This window comes from Vicugna pacos, chromosome 20 (assembly GCF_048564905.1).
Source record: "Vicugna pacos chromosome 20, VicPac4, whole genome shotgun sequence".
Taxonomy (NCBI): Eukaryota; Metazoa; Chordata; class Mammalia; order Artiodactyla; family Camelidae; genus Vicugna; species Vicugna pacos.
This window is the reverse complement of record NC_133006.1, coordinates 2,042,559-2,064,763: the sequence shown is the minus strand read 5'-3', so window position 1 is coordinate 2,064,763 and position 22,205 is coordinate 2,042,559. Positions and strand designations below refer to the sequence as shown.

General features: G+C 39.8%; 1 protein-coding gene across 1 annotated transcript in view; it reads right to left on the bottom strand.

The window, feature by feature from the left end:
• Positions 1-4,361: 4,361 nt before the first annotated feature.
• The window catches only part of LOC140687534 (uncharacterized), a 92,151-nt gene continuing 74,307 nt past the window's right edge, over positions 4,362-22,205 (bottom strand). Inside the window, exons 16-20 of the mRNA XM_072944650.1 lie at positions 6,164-6,285; positions 5,667-5,727; positions 5,411-5,508; positions 4,909-5,133; positions 4,362-4,726 (exon numbers count right to left, since the gene is read on the bottom strand). The gene's annotated coding sequence lies outside the window, so the exon portion shown is untranslated. The remainder of the gene's footprint in view (positions 4,727-4,908; positions 5,134-5,410; positions 5,509-5,666; positions 5,728-6,163; positions 6,286-22,205) is intronic.

Sequence of the window (22,205 nt, the reverse complement as noted above, 5' to 3'; positions counted from 1 at the left end):
CTCCCGATTAATTGGCCTGTCATGCAGCAAGCAGAACGAGTTTGGACTTGGTAACAAATTGACTGCCTTAGAGGTAGTATGTCTCCACTGTTTCCTCATTTCCAGTATTTCACCACCTATCAATTTTATATGCTTTTTAACAACATGAACAAAAAACCTATTACAAGGAATTGATTCCACAGAAATAAAATTATTTCTACTCCTTCAAAACTTTTTTCTTTTCTATTTTATTTTGTTTTGCTTATTGAAAAGAAAATAAATTCAAATCTTTTTATTTCACGTATTTTTATAACTAGATATTGTAAATACTACAAAGATATTTAAATTGCAATAAAAATTGTTCATATATTAGTATAAAGATATATACACAATCAATGCAGATTAGGAAAGGAGTAGATATTTACTAAAAATCCACTGCACATCCAGTCTTTTACAAGCATATCCTGGAATATAAGCTCTATTATCCAGGGTCCCCCACCCCCAATCTCACTGCGGAGTCCCTTAGTAATCAACTACCAAGGCACCAGCATAGAACCATGAGATCACTATTTTAGGTATAAATGAGAGTATTAGCTCATTCAATTCTAAAACAGAAACCTTAAAATAAATACTGAACTTACTTACAGATAAACAAATTTGGACACAAAAAAGTACAGTTTCTCCCCAAATTCACAAAGATAATAACTGGTAAAGGCAAGATTTGAACTCATCTGCCTTGAATATAAAGCTAAGTTGGAAATCCCCTTCAACTGTGGAGGACCAGCAGCACAGCCTGTCACCCTATCTTTGTTCAGATCTGGCTTTAGACAGCCTGAGACAGCACCCCTTCCTATGGAACTCGAGGGCAAACAATAACAATAAGGATTTTATATTCAGTAGTTTCTTAGGTCTCAATTATATAAAGTGTCAACAGGTCAGCAGAAAACTCTGGGAAATATGAGTGGGTCCAGAGCTTTTTGCTGATAAGAAACTCAATCTATCAGGACAGAGTGACCTTCCCATGAGAGGCCTCATGGACATAAACTAAAGGCAACTGAGCAATGAAAACTAGCAAGAACATGGAACTCAAGCAAGAAGGATCCCTACCATCCCCTGCCCAGTTGCCTCTTCACCTTTGTGGACAAGACGGCAGAAGGTCCATGTTCTTGTCCAAGTTACAACATCATGGATTCTCACCCATATAATATTACGACTCTATGCTGTCTTAAGTCCTTTCCAACTAAAATATGATGACACCAATATCTCAGCGGAATGTCTATGTCTCCACTTTCTCTCTTCTATTAGGAGACTATATCTATGGCCACAAAGCCGAAATTCAATTAAAAACACCATGCACGAAGCCTGGTGAAAGTCTGAGTAAGAGACATTGTTCTCAAGCTCAGTGAGTGAAAACTCAGAAAAAGTGGTCCTTATCCCTCTGCAAGTGGAAGGTAGCCTGATTGTGTGTGTGTATGTGTGCACACGTGTGTGTGTAAATCAAATACAATGTATTGTGGGATGTGCACAGATTTTTTTTATGTTACTATCATTTCATGAGGATGAGCCAACCTTTAAAGTAATTTGAATCTACTATTCTGAGAGAGTCTCAGGATCTTTTGGTGGAGGATGGGAAAGGGGAAAGGAAAGGAGGAAAGAAGTAAATGAAGCAAAGCTGTAAGTATACTGCTAGGGAAAGGCAAGACATTAATTTTGTTCCTACTTGCATCACACACAAATTAGGGACTGGCTTTCCCACATGTCTTGTCAAGCACTGAGTTGCAGAAGAACAGGTGACAGCCCATTCCTCACTGAGCTTGTGACTGTACGTGGCATCTTATAGACACTAATTATTTAACCTGATCAAACAATCTTGCAGCAGGCTGTAATTCTCCTATTTTGAGAGATAAGAAAACAGGAAGTGAAAGAGGGTATATAGCTTGACAAAAGTCAGAGGACAAGTAAACTAAAGAGGATGAATTCAAACTCAGATCTGAATGCAGAGTCTGATCTTCCCACTCCGAGGGCTGGAAATTCCTTAACACACAGGGTCCCCAGCTCCTCTGCTTTGTTCCTGGCACCAAGCATTTCCCATGGCGATATTCTCCAGTTCTCAGACACAGCGCTCTGTGCAGCCAATAACCTCCATTCGACCTTGATCATCTACCTGTCACGCCCACCAGGCTTCACCAGGCAAGAAAGCTGGCTTTCAACTGCATACAAAGCCACCCCTGTTTTATCCTGGACTCTTCAGCGGCTTTTCCAGCATAAACACAGCCATGAAAGTGCTCACAGTTTGTACATGAGCCACACTACCTCTCTCCATCTCTGTCCCCACCTATACTACTTTGCTATGACCATTTTGAGAATCTTGGAAACAAATTTTTAAAAACAGAAAAGAAAGGATTCTGTAACAAGTACTTAATACTTACAATTTAAATGAGAAGTTACAAAGTGAGTATTTACAAACCGAATCTGCCTTCCTAGGTGTCAGTTTTAACAGTTAAAATATACAATAGCAAAAAATTCTGACTTAAAAAATTAACAAAAACATCAACAATAATCTGGAATAAACTCAAAAACAATGCCCATGTTGTACATGGAGGAAGTACACGACTGTACTGTGGGGTAAAGTAAGAGGTGTGAAAGTAGAGACATCAACATTTTGTATGGAGGAAAGCAGTTTTGTAAAAATGTACATTCTCCTAAAGATAATTCAAAAGTACTAAAAAATCCCACGACAGCACTTCTTTTTTTTTTTTAACTTGAAAAATTATATTAGAATTCTTCAGGAATAATAAAGTCATAATACTAACCAAGAAAATTTGGGATCGAAAAGAGAATCAAAAAATCGCACTGTCAGATATTAAATAAATGTTTACAATATGTAAGATATAGTGCTAGTGTAAGAAAGTAAGATTGATAAAAATAAACCATGAGCTCAAAAAGAGACTCTAGTGTACATAAGTATTCTTTACAGGTGGGATTTCAAGTTAAAAAGCAAAGTAGGAATTCAATAATTGTCTTGGGACAATCAGAGAATCCCCTGGAAAAAACAAATTCTATTCCAGTCATAATGACCGCAAGAAAAATTACAGAATGTGATGTGAATATTAGAAAGTACTAATAACAGCGAATATAATTCTTTGCTCATATTAATTCAACTTCTCTTCACTATAACAAGTACCATCATCATCTCCATCTTAGAGATTAAAAAAACCTACAGAAGAAATTTATACCATTATAAGAAAGTATTTCTAAGAATAATATCAGGAATAAAACCCAAAAAGAAGACATTTACAATCTTAAGATTATTTTGGGCCACAACAAAAATGAACCTACTGAACAAAATGAAAGGCAAAATATGACAAGGAAAAGCTCTCTGATACATGTTGATGAAGACAAGGGGTTAATGTTCATAATATACATAGAGCTGTCACAAAGCAACAAGAAGCTGCCTCACTTAAATGTGTGCAAAGGACAAAAGAGATCATTCACTTTTTAAAAGTCAGATGGCTAATGAGTGAAAAATGCTCAATACCTCACTGGTCATCAAGTGCAAATTAAAACAATGAAAAAGTACTTTTGCTCATCATATTGGCACATATTTTTAAAAGATATTCTAGCTAGTGTCCATCTTTGAGAGAACAAACTGTGAGCGATCTTTTGGAGGATGACATGTCAATGGATATGTAAACTCTGAAAAACGTGTGTACACACAGGCTGAACTCCACATTTTGGAATCGTTTCATTTAGAAAAATTCAGTTCAAAAAGATGTACTTATCAGAGCATTTACACAGCACTGTTTACAATGGTGAGAAGAAAAGCTGAAGTGAAATCATATCCAGCGATAGAGAATTGGTTACATAAGTTATTCTACATCTTTTCATGTCCCACAGGAGAAGGAATTTCTAGATTCACTTGAAAGGAGCCTGTGATTTATGTAGTTGTCACATCCAAGGACTAAATTTCCAGAAAACTTAACGAAAATAATACTCATACAAGATCACAGGAATGTTTGTATAAGAAGTATGCCAGTCAAACACCCTTTCTGACAGTGGAAAATGGAGAAAACTTAAGTGTCCACCATCAAGACAATGATGCGGTAAATCACGGTGAGCTGTGGGCACTAAAGTTCCGGTGTTTCGGCGTGGTCCAAGGCCTTGTCCACAGTACGCTCCCACGAAAGGTGTCCTTACACAAGAGACCAAACCTGCATATCAGGAAAACCCTCTACTCTATCTGAAAGGACCGGGTGAGTCTGGAGGGAGAGGACGTCTGTGATATATACCTGAGTGAATAAACCGAGCTGCGGAAAACATATAGTATGGCCTTATTTTTCAATAAAGCATATATACACACACATAGACATAGATTTCTCATATACGTGTATGTATGTGTTTATTTATATGACATAGGCATAAAGGTCATGAAATATATACTCCACATTGTCAGCAGTTTTTACTCTCAGGAAAAAAGGGGAAGGGATGTAGGGGACTTTCGGTACCACAACAGATCTCTTTTCAGAATTTCAGTTAAGTATACTTGGAATTTAAAAGTTTATTTAAGTCCAAAGTAAAATGGACGAGGACTCCACAAGACAGAATGCTATACTAGTCATTAAAAATCATGCCAGGGGAGATAGAATATTGTAGAAAAATGTGTAATAAGCCGAATGGAAAATGGAGGTCTCCACACAGTATACAGGCACACATTGCTCGCTGGTTTTTATGACAGAGGTAATACACACTGATGAAAAGAACAGAAAATAGATGTTAATGTGTTAATTATTATCTCTGAGTACTGGCACCAGGATAGATCCTTTTGACCCTTTTTTCAGACATTTATATTAAATACACACTATTTTTCATCTGAAAAATGCATTTTTAGATGTCTAGTACCACACATTGGAAAATTACATGAGTACTTACAGAAACAAATAACTAGGAGACACCGCAGCAGCGTCACAAAGTGTAGAAAGGGCGATCCTGAATAACACCGCGCAGTTACATAAGGACCCACAAAGTGAGAGCACCCGCTGTAACAGGGCGCGGCCCCCTTCCATTTGTCAGATGTGTCTTCAGGGCTGAGGCAGTTTTGAGCACGGCCAGTGTCAGTGCTGGTGTCTGGATGGATGCCACTGGAGGTGAGGGTGCCTGCAAGCCGAGAGGAAGAACAGAAATCATCCTCTGCTTTTTCTGTCTTGTTTCTTTATTACTTTTAAAGAGAGGCGGAAATAAGATAAACTGGATCTTTCCTACTGAAATTTCAGTAATGAAACCATTTTTAAAGTGATCACAACTTATATTCTGCCTATGACTGTCTTTTCATCAAAGCATCATATTTATAAAATGTTAATTAACTCAGTTAATTAACTCCCTGTTGAAACATTCTAGTAAAGAGCATGAACTGCAGTATGTAAAAGAACCACACCTGCAGTGACTAGCTCAGCTGTCTTGACGGCAGTGCAGTCAGCCCCCACCATCCCGTGGCCCTGAGCTCCTGATGCTGGTAAGAGAGCGCGCTGCTGCCTCAGATGGAAAGAAAAGGTGAAAGCATTTTCTGAAATCTACAGCACTGACAAAACATAACTGATAAATCCCAGGCTCCTTTGAGGCTGTCATTTTCCGTTTCTGGCCAACACCCGTCAATGAGCAGAACCACCCCATTCCCGAGACATGGGACTCACGTGGGCAGCAGTTTTGGAGAAATTTCCAGGTATAGAATGTAAACCAACTATACATAAAACTCTGAAAAAGAAAAGATGCAATAATCTGATTTTGGAAGACACTAAAATATTCTCCTAAGCCTTAGTACTTTGAAAGGCTGGGCTTCTACTAAGCCACTTATTTATTTCACAGCCAATGAGCATCTCCCACAAACCCTGTTTCCCTGTGTCTGCTGGGAGCTTCAGGCACATTGATGTTGTCTATCTTATAAGTCACAAGGCAGAGGCGTGTGTCTCACGCTTGCAACTCTCACACAGGCTCAACTCCTAGCCTCACTGTATGAACTTGGCCCCATTTTCTCACCTGTTTATTTGGTATCTGTTCTTCTGTAAGCTGCCTGAAATGCTTATTGAAACAAGTCAGAAGAATGAGTGGGTAGAGAAATGGACAGATGGACAGGTGAGAGATGGGCAGAAAAACAGAGAGTCTCCAAGAGAAGGGGAGCAATCAAAATTACCTATGCAAAACCCTCTTCTAGTCACGGAAGGAAACCACCACGGAGAAGTGTGAAGAGGCAGGTTGCTTAGGACTGTTTCCTGGATTCCATGAAAAGTCACACCAAGAGATGAGAGGGTAGAACTATAAATAATAAATGAAAAAATTCATGCATGTTTGAAAAATATATCTACATTATGTACTTTCTAAAGAATAGAGTCAAATCAGCAAGGCCCAATAACACAATCCTTGGGTATTTACAGAAGTGAGAATCCCATCTCCAATCTGCAAGGCATCCCTTTGGAGCACTGAGAGTCTACACGGTGCGGTCATAAAGCCATCACCGCAAAAGCGATGCTATCCTGCACTTACGAGGAAAGAGCAGCTGTGCTCGGTCTGCCTACACGTGTCTTTTACACCCCTCAGCACCTCTACGGGGGAGGGATGCCTAGCGAGCCCCATCTCTGCAGGACAGAAAACAAGTCCAAGAGAGGCTAAGCCGACCTATCAATTCTCCATCTCACAGGACTTGTCACTCCAGACCAGGACTCGAACTCGGACCCTCGTTTGTAACCACAGTACTACCGTATTTTATGTGCTTTTTGTGTGTATAATACATTTGTTTCTGGCATGAAAGGGTATTTAATAAATGATCGGTTGTCTTGTCTATCTCATTAGCTCACAATCTTTATATATTTGAATTGTACTCTTCCCCTGGAGAAAGGAATGGAAAGAGCGGGGATCAGAATGAGGTGGGGCTCCATTCTTTATCTGTTGCCTCATCTCATCGAAGTCCCCAAACAAGGAGATAGAGCAAATGTTCTCGTCATCATTTAAAGAGAGGGCTCCAGTGATGGTGACTTACTCAACTCCAAAACCAAGTCTGGGGGAAGGGCACATGCAGCAACGAGAGCAGTATCACCTGTAGGAAGGCAAAAAGAGCTCAGGGGATGGCTCAATGGGTCAGCCTGATTTAATTTCAATCGATAATACAATAACACACTCTAAAAAATCTAGCATGCAATGGATTTGCTCTTTCTTGACATCTAGCAAGTTTCCACATCTCACATGTAACATTATCACGAACTAGTGAAAGGAAGAGTCCACAGACAAGGAAAATCAATGCCACAGGCAGGCTGAAACACAGGCTGGAGGAAAGGAAGGGAAAGGGCATAGTTAAGAAGAGGCGAAATTCTGGGAAAAAGACATCATCACAAGGAATCTCAAGCATCATCCAGCAATCATATAATCATTCTTTCAAGGGAGAGTTACTTAGGTCCTATTTTGTGCAACATTGTACAGTGGGCGAAGCAAGAGCACAGCGTCCATGGTGGCAGCAAGTTGCGGAGCTCCAATACACTTCTGATCCCGGTACCTTGCACACTTGTCCTCAGTATAAAGGCAAAATATATAGTAAAATAATCCAATGTAAACTCTATGCAATGCTGAAAAAAGTTAAAGAATACCTAAATACCTGGACAGACACACCACGCACATTCCTGAATCAAATGACAGCATTCGTGGGATGGCAGTGCTCCCCAGAGCGATCCATATATTCAACGTGGACTCGATCACAATCCCAGTGGGTTCCTCTGCAGAAACTGACTATCTGCTGCTACAATTCATATGAGAATTCGAGGATCTCAGTAACCAAACCGTACTTGAAATAGAAGAAGAGTTTGAGAGGACTTGTAATTCTCAATTTCAAACCTTACAACTGTATCTCCAGGTGAGATTAGAGGCCATTTTTAAGTTATAATTGTGTTTATCCTTATTTTCTAAATTCTGTACAACGAATATACCTGTTAGAATTAGAAATTTAAAAAGTAAAGTATCTTTTAAAACATGCAAACCGATTCATTCATTGGGAAGAAAATATTTTGACTATAAAGAAGTAAACAAATATCTAGTGAAAAAGGACTATTTAAAAACAGGAGTGAATTTACATTTTTTGTAAATTGGAAACGGAAAAGCACAAACACATCAAGTTTCTAGGGAGAGTGTTGCAACATATTAATTGTTATTTCCAAAATTCTAATTGAACAATGAAAACTCAAGAAAGAGAAAATCTTGATTGACAGCCAACTGCAAACACATGGAGAGCAAAGGCCTAGAAATCACAGTTCCTTTAACTCTGCTACTAACTCAATAGGAGAAGAAATTCCTCACAGAGGGGACAGTGGAATCCCATGCATAAGACAGGATACACAGTACAAACTGCACTAGAATTGGGGGTGATTTCCATAGAAGAATTCTAAAGTTACAACATTGCTGAAAAACTATAAAAACACTGACAGACAGATTAAAACACACAGTCATATATATTATATAGAAACATATGAAGTCTGCCCCCATGTTGCATAGAAATACAAACATATTTGTTCATTTATGGGCACTGATTACTTTATCCCAGGTAGAATATTTCAACTAAAATAGATAATCAATAATACACTCCTCTTGTCAAAACTAGTTGATAAGTTACTCTGCTATGTATGCATAATGTGTCTAAGATAGATTTAAAATTAGTGAAAAAGATTTTTGTATGGTTTCTTGAACCCTTCTCAAAACACCAAGCTTAATTTTAAAATAAATCTGAGCAGTATTTCTATATGATCTTTTCCCTTGTGAAATGAACAACACAGTCTGTTGTCAAAATTCTTTCCTTACAATGATTCACGAGCACCGTATACTCACAAAACTGTTGGACAGCAAGGCACTATCCAGACACTGTGACAAATCAAATGAAACACAAGGAAGACAGTGACCCTATTCTGCAGGACTTATAATCTGTTCCAACACCGGGTTTTTATTTGATTTGTTTGATTGGTTAGAAAAATAAAATCACTCAAGTACATTCTTCTTTGAGCATTATGTAAATCATGACTCTCTTTTTAGTGTCATGAGCAGGAAAGACTTGAGTATGAATTGATTAGATCAACTAGGCACAATCATCGCTGGAGCCTGTGTAATAAATAAGTACATGAGATCTAAAATAAACCTACACAGATCTCTGCAAGGAAAATGAAGAGGTGAGTTCCCCAATGAGAAAACAAACAATCAAGAAATCAAAAAAGGAAAACTTTTTCATTAATGATTCCAGGCAGTAGTGGAGCATGGTGGTGAAGATCACAAATGCTGGGGACAAACATGAGGGTCTGAAATCCCACAGCACTGGGTAGCTGTGACACTGATATTTCAGTGAAATTTTCTGCACCTCAGTCTCCTATCCATAGACTGGGGACAGCCACAGCACCCATCTCCTAGAACAGTCTTAAGAATTAAGTTATTTTTTATATAAAAGTTTAAATAAAATACCTCAGATTTTAAATATTACCCCAAAAGCTCAAGGAACAAAGAAAACAGTGATAAATTGGAGTTCATCAAATGTTAAAAATTTGCTTCAAAGGACACCATCCAGAAGGTGAAAAAACATCAGAGAGGAGAAAATTTTTTCAAATTATTTATCTGATTAAGTATTTGTATCTTCAAATAAAAGAAAAAACTCCTACAACTCAACAAGAAAAAGAGAACTCAATTAAAATGTGTATAAAGTATCTGAAAATGTATTTTTCAAAGAAAATATACAAATGGCCAATAAGCACAATCAAACGATGTTCAATATCATTAGCTGTAAAAGAAATCAAGTCAAAACCACTAGGAGAAACCGCTTCACACTTACTACAATAGGTTATAATAAAAAAAATGTGTAACAAGCACAAATGAAGACACAGAGGAAGCGGAGCGCGCAGCCCTTGCTTTTGAGGATGTAACACAGGGTGGCCACTTTAGAAAACAGCCTGGCAGGTCCTCAGAGAGTTGAACATTTGGTTTATGAATGACCCAGCATTTCTGCTCTCTGGTCACACAAGTAAGAGAACTGAAAACAAATGTCCACATAAAAATTCCTACAGGAGTATTCACGGCGCCATTACTCTTCACAAACAAAAAGCAGACACAACACAAACGACTATCACCTGATGAATGGGTAAACAGTAGGGCCCAGATATACAGTAGAATATAATTCAGCAATAGCAAAGCATAGAGTACTGACCCAGGCCACAACCTGGAAATACATTGAAAAAGTTACTCAGTGTGAAAGAAGTCAGTCACAATAGACAGTTCCATTTACATGAAATAACTTGTTTTACATGAAATGTCCAGCACAGGCACATCCATAGAGAGAGAACAATGGCTGCCTGGGGCTGGGGGAGGATGAGGAAGATGGGAATGACTGCTTGTGCATACAGGGCTTCCTGTTGGGGGATGAAAATATTCTAAGATTGACTGCGATGCACAATTCTGGGCTTTGAGTAAAAACCGCTGCACATTTTAATGGGTGAATTGTATTAAAACTGTTAAGGACAAAAGCACCTAGGGCCAGAACCTTCAAATAGTAAATGCAAATTGCTAACTTTTATTACAGGAAGAAGAAACTGCCCTCAGCATGAAAGCAGGAGATCGGCAAATATGGGTTAACAGAATTGGACAAGAGCATTTCACTTGAAAGAGTTGCTGAGTGTACACGAAATATTCAGAAATAGGAAAATCAGCTTGACATCACGAAGAAGCATTCTGCTTCAAATGCAGATCAAGGATTCGGCAAGCCCAGCTGCTACAAATAACCAGAGAAGAAACCTGGTTCTTACAACAAGCACCAGAGCCAACAAGGAAATGGTGGTGAGGAAAGCAGGCAGCCAAAAATCTGGAACAGTTTGCTACAAATAATTTCTCCACTGAAAATTCAAAAATAAAATGAAAGTGATGCAATGCTGAGCTGGCCTCACGTTAAAGGGCTTCCTCTGCTGCTCGACAGTTCTGTAACCCCGAATGAGAGACTCAGGAGAATCAGCATGGCTCCTGGCAGTCCCCAAGTGACTGCCCTCCAGCACGTTTACCACCATCACATCTGCCAGGGTTGTATTGCAGAGAAGAGACCAACTTCTAAAAGGCACAGGAAATGTTTACCAGGGAAGAAAAGGCTGCTGTCAGTCCTGGGACAGAGGCAGTGTGAGCAGAGGCCAGAAGGCTGCAGGTGAACTGGAGCAGACCTGGGGCAGGAAGGGACCACGGAAGAGCAGATCTCAATTTTCTACTCTCTCTCCCTCGGGTAGGAGAGATAAAGCCTGCATCCTTCTCACCTGGAACTGTGGGTTCTGGCTGGCAGAAGTCTTACGTACAGGGAATGAATACTCAAGACTCTGTGGAAAAAGTCACGAAAGAGAGAGGGCGTAGGGACCCAACTCCACGAGCCTCTCAAATGATCCCATATTTATTGTGTATAATCAAAGGAAAACGTCATTAACAGTTGTGTGATAGTAAGCAGGAACTTGGGGAAAGAAGGATGAGACAGAGATTGTAGAATCCACCATGAGTACAAAGGCTTAGTGTATCTTTAGGTAAGTCATGGGGTGAGGGGAATAAGATACATTCTTTAGACATGTGAATTACAAAGCAGACCACCAGACCAGCTAGGTCCTTGCTTGGGGGATAATAGAGTATCTAACTGCACACAAGCCCAGCCTTTATAGCTGTGGGCCTGGGTCATTGCTTTGCGATGAGCAGAGTGCTATCTAAAACATCATCTACGCAAGCAAAGCATTATCTCTGCTTTTTAAGGCAAGGAGACAGGAGTGAGGATGCACAGGCACTTGCTTGCAAAGCAGTTACTAAGCATACGTTTTCTTCTTAAATTTGACAGGCGGCTGGGGTCTGTTACAATTTGTTAACCCAATCATGGGCTCCCACATGGAACCATTATGGAGGACACCCTAAGGTGACAAATCCTGGCTCTGGGTCTTTTCCTGCCAGCTTCAGCCACTCTAGCAGAGTCTAGGCACATTCCTGAATAATGATCATACAGAACCACCCACACTGTTAACTCCTGGTGCTTGAAACTTAATTTTAGCTCTACACAACTTAACGTAGAAAAGTTTCAGAAATAAAAGATATTATATTTACTTTATATCTCATCATAGGACTGATTTTTCTGATTGCTCTAAGCTGCTTCTTCTTGGTAAAGCACCTAATTCTGCAGGTGAATTCAGTACTTTCTTTGGGCATAACTAGCCAGTTTGGGCTCGCTAACTTCTATTGGTCAAATACCGATACACTTAATTGATTTCATTGTTCATCAATTTCAGCTGGGAGCAGAGGGAGTGTCACTCTGTTCCTCAGCCCACCCTCAACCCTTATCATCAGCAACTCAGGCCTCCGGAAACCAAAAAAAGCTTTTGTTTCCCTTCTACAGTTTCAACAAACCCAACAGGATACATAAGCCTGGAGAAAGAATTCAACACAAATGTTAAAACAAAAATCAATAAACCTGAAGCAACTCCATCTCCGAATCATGATACACAATGACATGAGATTAAGTGTGTCAGGCCCAAAGCATGGGTGAGCCTGACCACCTGATTTCTATTCTTCAAAGGAAGGAAAGTTTTCCTATTTTTTATTATCACTCTGTCATTCTTTCTGATTAAGCCAAAAACTAGTTTATGAAATAATTAAGCATTGAAATAACAGATTTTTGTTGTATCCATTACAGAAGGCATTCAGAGGTGTTAGGAAAAACCACCTCTGTAAAAAATGCAAAATTTCTTCCACTGTGAAGAACACGTATACAAAATGCAACAGAGAATTCAAGCTCTTGTGGAGAGGAGCAAAAGCCACAGAATCAAAGCAAAGTCATTACTATGAGTCAACTCAAAATTCACTGGACAATCATGTTCAATGCATTCAATGAAATTTAAAGGCATACTGCAAACCATACACTTAATGATCTGCAGGCTAGAGGAAGAATTTCTCTCTTTAACAGACAAGAGTAATCAATAGGGTGCCCCACCAAACAAGGACCAAAGAACAATCAGGTTTTTAACAGTTCTGATATATCAGCATTTTCTAAAGATCAAAATCCAGAAATTTTAAACATTGATTCACACCACAATGAAACAAGCACTTAAAAAAAAAGAAAAGAAAATAAGCACATAGAACATGTACATAGATCAATGAGAATTTCTTGAGACGCTGGAAGAAACAGGCTATAGTCTTTTACTTGAGAAATAAAACTACTTTTAAAGATAAATGCTAAAACACATTTCATCATTCATGTTGCCTTGAAAAATCTGAGGCACTTGTATCTGATTAGAAAAGCAATTCTGAGTAATAGTGTGTTACAATTCAGAGCCAGTTTGCTTTAGAAGAAAAGAGAAAAGAAAAGCTACCGTTTCTCATATACTGCACAAAGTGTGAAGTGTCTCCCTGCCTCTTTCTCCTCCCGTTTTCTAAGCTCATGCTTCCCAACCCTTCTGAAACAAGTATGAGAACCTCTTATTCCCGCCAATATGCCAAATGACAAAAGAAAATCAATTTATTTGTGTAAGTATATGCTTAAACCTTGAACTGGAAGAGAAAGATATCAGAAGTCTATATGGAACTTATTTCTACATTCCTGAAATCACACACACAAACGTTCACACAGACACAGACACAGACACATACCCCCTGGATTACTGGGAAATTCACAAGCTTAGGATTTCCATCTTCTAGAAGATAACTTTGTAGTTAGTTTAAAATACAAAACTGTCAGCTTTGGAAAGCCTTGATCACCTGCTAAACCATCCAAATATCAAAGAGACCCAATTAGCCTTCTCGGTAGAATGTAATTTCCCATGATGGCAAAACATACCCTAAAAAGTCCTGGATCTAAGTCTCGTGTTTATCACTAGCTATGATCGTTTTTAAGCACATTAACAGATTCAGAAACGTATGTCTCAACAGCATTTATTCTTATCGAAATAGTATACGTGTTCATTTGCCTATACAGAGACCAGGTCCCATGATGGAGTTTAAGAGCTATTTTGTGTATTGCAATATTTATTTTTAAGTGCAGAAAAGGAGGGTGGGTATTACTCAGTTGTAGAGCACCTGCATAGCATGCACAATGTCCTGGCTTCAGTCCCCAGTACCTCAAAAAAAAAATAAATAAAATAAGGGCATATTTAAAAATGAGTAAAGTTATAAAAAAATGCAGACTAAAAACCACTGCAATCTAGGAGACACAATTACAATTAAAAAAAACAAGAGTTTCTATCAATTATTGGCTATTTGCCAATCGCAGAGACAACCAGAAATCACACCTGATAACCATCACGTGTGATTCTCAGCAACCCTACTAAGTAGACACGGATGGGAAACCAGGCTCTGCAGATGAGGAGACGGAGCTCAGAGGAGCCGGGGACGCTGACCGTCCTGCTTCCCGTGACACCACATCAGCCCAGGGCAAGCGCTGACGGAGCTGCAATGAGGGGACACCCAGCTGCATGGAACCTTGGGGCACTGGGGAGTCCCAGAAAACACTAAAAACTGTTCAGTGAAAAACCAGCTCAAATATAATACACTGTGCCACATTCTTTAAACAGGGAACATGAGTGAGACCTTTTTGATGCCTCCGTGTCCTTTCTGCCATCGTCAGCTACTTGCCCTCACAGCGTGACCAGTGATGAACTGGACCCCATATGAAGCACACTCAGATGGCAGAGCATTTGAAGCTGTTTTATGAAGTTTGTAAGACTCTGTCTGTGCCTCACACAGGCGGTCATCCATCACTTCTCACCGGTGTGGATGTACCACCTGAAATCACTCCTTTCTGCTTTTTAAAATCCCTTCATCTACTCCAGACTTTTCAATAGCAAAGAAGCAGCTAAACCACAGACAGTGGACAGCTTTTCACCAAATTTCTTGAACAGCCCATCGGACTACCTGGAAGCCCTTTACTTTTATTAAACCCACTTCCAGGTACTTCATCATTTTCGGATTGGTGGACTTGGCCTCTGACTGAGCTACTCAGAGAGCTCCCAGCCTCACATCCGTGAGAGGACCCTGCTGTTGGGAGAAATCAGTGAGAAAGGCGTACATCCCCCAGTCATGTCTGCATGGCTAGAAGTGCCACAACGTGCTAAAAATTTATACCATCATAACCCCTGGGCTCCCATGGACTGGTTTCACATTAACCAAACTCATGAGACACTGATGCAAGAAAACCAGAAATTTAACTTATTAATGTAACAGAAGATGTGAAACTATGAACCAGACTGCAATATCAGAGTTCAACCATGAGTATATGTTCTCCTCCACGGCCCAAACACGGGCAGGCAGTCACATGGCAAGTGTGGACAGAAGCAGAGCAGGAAGGATTTCTAGATGAATTCAATGGACTAAATTTCTGTTATACCAACAGATCTGCTGCCTGGAAAACAATTAATTCTAATCACGGTGCACTCTTCGTGGACAGTTGCCGAGACACGACTGTGAGCACCTGTGTAACTCTCCTTTCCCTGTCCTTTCTGGGCTAATTGATGCACAGACGTACAGAAATCGAGGGATGCAGATACATCTAAACACCCAAAGCCCATTCTGGGAGCCACAATACCATACAGCCAGGGTTAAAATACTTGCTCTGCCACTTACTAGTTCTGTGACCTTGGTCAACTTACCCTCTGTGTGCCTCAATTTCCACACTGTGAAACTGGGATAACAATCAAACCTTCCTTACTCGCTTGTTGAGAAGATTGAAGGATTCATTTCTGTAAAACGCTCAGAAAAGAATGTAGCACATTTTGGGTGCTCAACAAATGTCAAATTAATATTACAGTGGTTTACAAGTCTCCTTCCTAATCATCTTCTGTGTTTCCTGGCTAGACTAATACCCAAAGGAAATTCTTATTTCTCCTTTTATAAACTCATGGGATGAACCCTTCTGTTCCATCCCACCACCTGTTTAAACTGATGGAAGGGATACCTCCTCCCCACTCCTCTGGGCCATGCAGAGTGCTACTCCCTTCACAGCCCTGACCCCTGGCCCACAGCTAGCCCTCCTCACATTAACAGATTGAGTTGTGATTCCGGGGAGACAAGCAGGGCATGTGAAACCCTTCCTTTCCCTCCAGTGTTGACTACCCTAGGGAAGCACCCTGGATGCTCAGCTCCATTGCAGAACAGCCCTGTGCATGATGGGGCTCATTCTCTCAAGGGAAGGCTTGCTGTGGCCCAGAGATACCTGGGACAGGGTGAGTCTCTACTTCTGGGACACAGTATCATGACACTCATTTATCCACAGCCCTGAAGTTCATGGAGAACGTGGCTTCATCAGTAACAAAGAAGACATTTATCGCCTGCCTACTCTTTTGTGTCATCTCTCAGTTGGCTGCTGGAGACAACATGTGTATAAGTATTGGTTCCCCTTAGGCCCCAACATATATGAAGTAACAAAAATTTCTGTGGCTTAACGTTGGTCCAGGGCGACTGTGTAACAGTTCTGACTCTGCTGATGCTAAATTATGGGTGTAGGAATTATGGAACGTCCTCAAATATCTTTCATCATAAAATCAGCTTTTCTTATTTTCTTGTTTCTTTGTAATTACCAAAGACTATAAAATGATGGCTGCACACAAAACAGCAGCTAAAGTTTATGAGCTCTCTTGACATACCCACTGTGGTAAACATGTTACATAATTACTAATTCTCACAATTCTACAAAGCAGATATGAGTGTCCCCTTCTCACAGACGAGGGGAAAACTCAGAACGAGCTGACTCAGGATCACATGGTTCAGTGTCAGCACGTGCAGGCAAACCCAAGTCAAGAAACTACACCCCATCATATATGTACCAAATCAACTCCCACCAATTAACACACAGCGGCGGGGTCAATACTCAGGGAACTCAACACACCTTTCAGCTTTATGGTGCTCCAGAGGCAGCTTCTAGCTGTTTTATAATATCCCGGCTCACTGGTTTCTAACACTAGAAGAAAAGCCCGATTTTGCCATTGTTTGCACAGCAAGTCTGAAATGTTCACAGCGAGATAAAAGAATAAAACTATGATATAAGCAGAAAAAATTTTCCAGGTAGAAAGACATAATGGACGTTGTGCTATTCTGAAGCATTAAGCAAAGGAATCAAAATAAAATCACATTGTTTAAGCCTTATTTTACAAACAGAAAAATTAAGACTGTAAAAAGTTGCAACAGCGCCACCTATGGCTAAAAAGACCTTCCAGGTTGCCGGGAAACATGCAACACAAAAATTGACTGTAAGATGAGAAACGAGAATCAGATAACTAGAAGCTTATGTAGCATATACTGCACTTTGCTTCGGGGGGATGGAGGGGTATTCAGTATTTAATCTGATATTGCTAATACTCCTAAATATAAACAAAAGACATAGGCTCATGGAAGCTCATCTTAGAAGAGGAAAGAATCCAGTCCAGCCACTTCATTTTACACGAGGGGAGACTGAGACCTGAAATCTGTCCTCCTGGCAATCAGCAGCAAAGCTCTCCTAGGTCTCATGTCTTGCACTGTAGTAAAAACCAACAGAACTGTACTACGCCTATATTCATAAAAGTCACGTCTGTATTTTTCCAACAGTAGGTAATCTAAGTATCTTGCAAAATACTTCTCAAAGAGCCAGGAAATCATAGAAGGGTATTGAAATACAAAAACATTTATTTACATATTAAAACAGCATGAGCTTTATTCTCTCTATTAAAAAAGTGACATGTCAAATCAAAATTTTGAAATTTTAAAACCTGAAAAGAGTGCAGAAAAAAATCAAAATTTTCTTTAGTCACAAAAGAGAGAAGCTTATTCCCTGATAATAATCAATGTGGATTCTTCTAAACTTAATGGTTCTGGTCAGGATCCCGAGAAATTAAATGTCTGATGGATGGTTACACGGCAACATGAATTCTGAGCTTACATTCTGTGTAAATAATCTTCAAGGTCGTCTGCTTAAGGCAATTTAAGTAGTCCCTGTCTCACTAGAATGACACAGATTTCATTAAAGCTTCATACTGCACTTAAAAAAAACAATCCTAGTTACTTTAAGCCATATTAATGTATATCATATATACACATATTGAATATGCATCAGAAATAAGCTACCCTTTTTAGTATTCAGAGTTGATACTTCTAAACTATCAGTCACTGTGAAAGCACATTTTTATTAAGCACCTCTACGGTGCTTTGTATACAAGGCGTCCAGCTCTCACAGTCAGACAAGGTAAACCATATTACTCAAATTTCACAAATGACGAAATATACTTAAGCCATGTAAACAACTAAGATATTCATCATCAGGAAAGAAAAGAGTAAGGATTTTACTTACAATACTCACTGACAAAGTTTTCTTTCATACTAAGACTACATAAAACAAATTCAGTGTTTGGAAATTTTTCAGTAAATAAGCACCACTAGAAAAAACAAGTAACATCATTAGCAACAGTTGGACTTTCAAAGACCACTTCTCTCTTGCACAATAGTTATTTTAAATGTTTTGTTTTTAGTTCTCACAAAGCACTAAATTAAAAAACTATTTCCTTTACAGTCATTACCTGAGAATAAAACATTTGTGAAAATGTACAATTTTAATTTATGCCACTCTGCCTCTCATTCTCACTGGTGTCTCTCCTTTGAAGACCTCATCAGGCTGAGATAGCTAAAATCGGTCATTTATGGGCTCACAGGAGTTCGGGAAAACACTCAACGGGAAGCTGATTAGAGGAGCAATTGAGAATTCATCCTGTGCAGCCTGGATTCCAGCATCGAGCTAGCCACCGCCAGCTGCGTGTCATTTGGGGCAAGCTGACCCATCTCTCAATCCCTCAGCTACAAAAAAGGAGACACTGATACCTACAATCAAACACTTGCTATGAAGTAAAATATGAGCAAAGCATTTTAGCCTCAGTTAGGCGTCCACTCACAGCGAGTTTGGTCATTATGATGATGAGGATGGCTGTTAACAAATTAAGCTCGACCAAACAGGAGAAATCACCTTAAAGGAGAAACATTTTAAGTCCATGAGTATTTCCTTTTGGGTGGACTGTAGAATATTCTATAGAATTTTTTTTAATAAACCAAATTTTGTCCATTAATTGTAGATTTACAGGTCCATGGACAAGTCTCCAGAAAAATAATTAGAGGCCTCTAACCTCTGAAAATTAAGATGTAAATTTAAAAAAAAATCAGGGAAGAGATTATACCTCATTTGGGAGAGTATGTGCTTAGCATGCATGAGGCCCTCAATTCAGTCCCCAGTAACTCCATCTAAAAACTTTGTTTTTTTAAGAAATAGAGAATTAAAGCAAAAGGATGGAGGAATACGGAAATTTTTAGAGACTCATCTCAGATTTAAGATAGGGAAGAAACCATCCAATTCTCAGAAGAAATCTTGAGGACTATGTAAACTGGATCTGAGATGTCTAGTCTTTTAACATTATTCATGAAATCATATTACCAAGTCTTAAAACTACCTGATAACCCACAGTGGTGATACTGATCATAACAGCTACCATCACGTATCGAGCTCCGGCTAGGACTGCTCTGTTCTGACATCTCTACCCCTAAGGCCTCACCAGGCGGAGAGCACTAAATTCGGTCATTTATGAGCATCTCGTGTAAGTCCTCCATTTGTGCTTCTCACTCTCCCCTCACCAGCTCCTCTGAGGGAAGCACTGTTATCATCTTCCCCACCCGCAGATAAGGCCACTGAGGCACAGACACTAAACCCGTTCCAGGTCACATTGGAATTAAAGGACGTCTGTATTTCTGCTGTTTTGCTTTTGACAAAGGAATCTGAGATATCAATTCAAAGCAGACTGTTAAATAATCAAGTCTGTCAGGTCTTCACCTCAAAGAGCAGATACTATAAATTCCTGCTGTAGGATGAGGCTGCCGTCACAAACTGACTCAGCTTGAAATTAATATCCAAGATGAAGCAGCGGATACACGTAAATATTCACGATTGTCAAGTCTGCCCACGGGTCTGGGCCCTTCACTGCCTGAAAGGGGGTGAAATCCCCACCCGTGTCTGGGAGGGAAGTGCGGCTCTTCCCGGGCTCACCCAGGCTTCATAGGCTATTTACCCCCACAGACTAGCCTCAACGGTTAAAAGCTCTCAAGATTTTTACACCAGGCAAAACTGAAAGACATTTCTGTAGATGGAGCACTTTCTCAGGCTTAAATTTTTTTGCCTACACTCAGCCAGAGGGAGAAAAGAAACAGGACTCTACAAAGTCCTGACCCTCACCACTCACAGGAGTAGAATGACCACAGCAGAAGATGGCCCTTCACATTGCAGGATGTGAACAAAATAAAGATGCCCCAACAACAGGCACTCCCAGACACAGCGCTCAGCAGTCTTCTGCACAATCACAGTTGTGCAGCCCTCAACACCTTCTATTTCCAGAACACTTCATCAGCCCAAAAGAATCCCCCTATCACTAGCATTCACTCCGTAATCCCCCTCCACCCAGCCCCTTCCAACCATCACCTGCTCTCTGCCTCTGCATGTGCCTTTTCTGGGCTTTTCAGATCACTGAAATCAACAATATCTGGCCGTTTGTGTCTGCTTCCTTTCAATTAACATGCTGTTAGCAAGGCTTGTATATTTTGAAGTGGCATCAGCATCTCTTTATTTTTTATTTTTTTTGGAAACGTTAAAGATTATTAGAAGGTGGTAAGTACTATCAAAAAGAGTAGAGTGGAGCATAAGTGATTGTGTTTCAAAGGGAAAAGTGTGGGTTGAACAGTCAGGGTGGACTTCCCAAAACAGGTGGCATTTTTCATTTTCCTCTTTTTTTTTTCTTTTTTATTCACTCTTACGTGTGAATAATGTTCCACTACATGGAGATACTACATTCTGTTCATCCTTCAGCAGCTATGTATGGACGAGGTCCAGAAGAATGAGTGTAAGGGGTGACTAGCATGGATGGCATTTAAGCAAAGGGCAAAATGTGTTTTCAAAAAAAAGCCAACAAACAGAGGCGCAAGGAAATTCAGTGCGTTTCTGAGCAAAGTGCTTGCTTGCTTCAGCAGGACTACCGTGCAGGGCTGGGGCGGATATTGGCAGGAATCACGGTGAGGGAGTCACCTGAGAAGACATCCCACTGCAAGCAGCTCAGCCAATCCTCCTCCCTCATCCTGTATTGTTAGAGCAATGTTTCTAGGTTACTCTTATTTCAATTAATAGCATTTAACTGCACGTCTGATCATCACCATCAGACCACATTACCTCCAAGTCACAGAAAATCATTCACTGACCGGAGCAGCACCAGGACATAATGGTGATGGATTAGGGAGTCCTGCAGCATTCCAGCCTGCAGGCACAAACCCCACATGTGCCCTGGTGATGTCCAGAAAATAAAATGCATGGAAATATCTCACTGCTGGAACACGACATCTGCCCTCAAATTGCCCGAAAATCATGCTGGCAAAGCACTACTCAACCTTCGCAGTACAAAAAAAAAAAAAAAGCTAAGAAGGCAAATTTAGGCTCTTCCATTGAAAACCAGCAGCCACCACTGCCAGTATTTGAGCTGGAATGCTCCTGACTTTGAAAACCACTGCGCAGTTACTTTTCAAACGTGAAACTCATATATATATACCACGTAGATGATATTGCAGTAGGATTTTTCTTTTCAAAATTTCCAGTTGCAAAATTAGCACAAGAAAGTTTATGTTTAGGCTTTAAAAAAAGTCAATTATTCTCCATTTTCTTAATTTTGAACTTATTATTATTTTATAAATGGAGCTATGGTGCGTATTTAAAACCTTTTGATTTCTGAAAACAAGACGTTTATGACCTCACTATTTCAGAGCAAACTTTAACGATTCTTTGAGAGGTGGGGCCTGGGGTGCTCACTAACAGCTCTTTAAATACTGACAAGGATGTGCTATTAAGTAATACAAAGGCTCTAAGTCCACATTAGCTCAGAAAGCAAAGAAACCACACCAAAGACTTCCTTAAATATTTTATATATTCCTATTCTTTTGAATATTAAAGCTCTTAAAACATATGATTTTTTTTGAAAAAGACAACAGCTGTAATAATTTTCCTCTCACCAAGAAAGCAATCTTTATCAGGAATAAAAACCCCTATGGAAATCGAAATGACAGGACGTTTCTAGCTAAGTGAACATCCAGATCTGAACACAAACCTAAATCCTATCAGATCTCACTCGAAGGAGCTCTACAAAGGCCTGGGCAACCCTGGAGATTAGCTCTTTTGT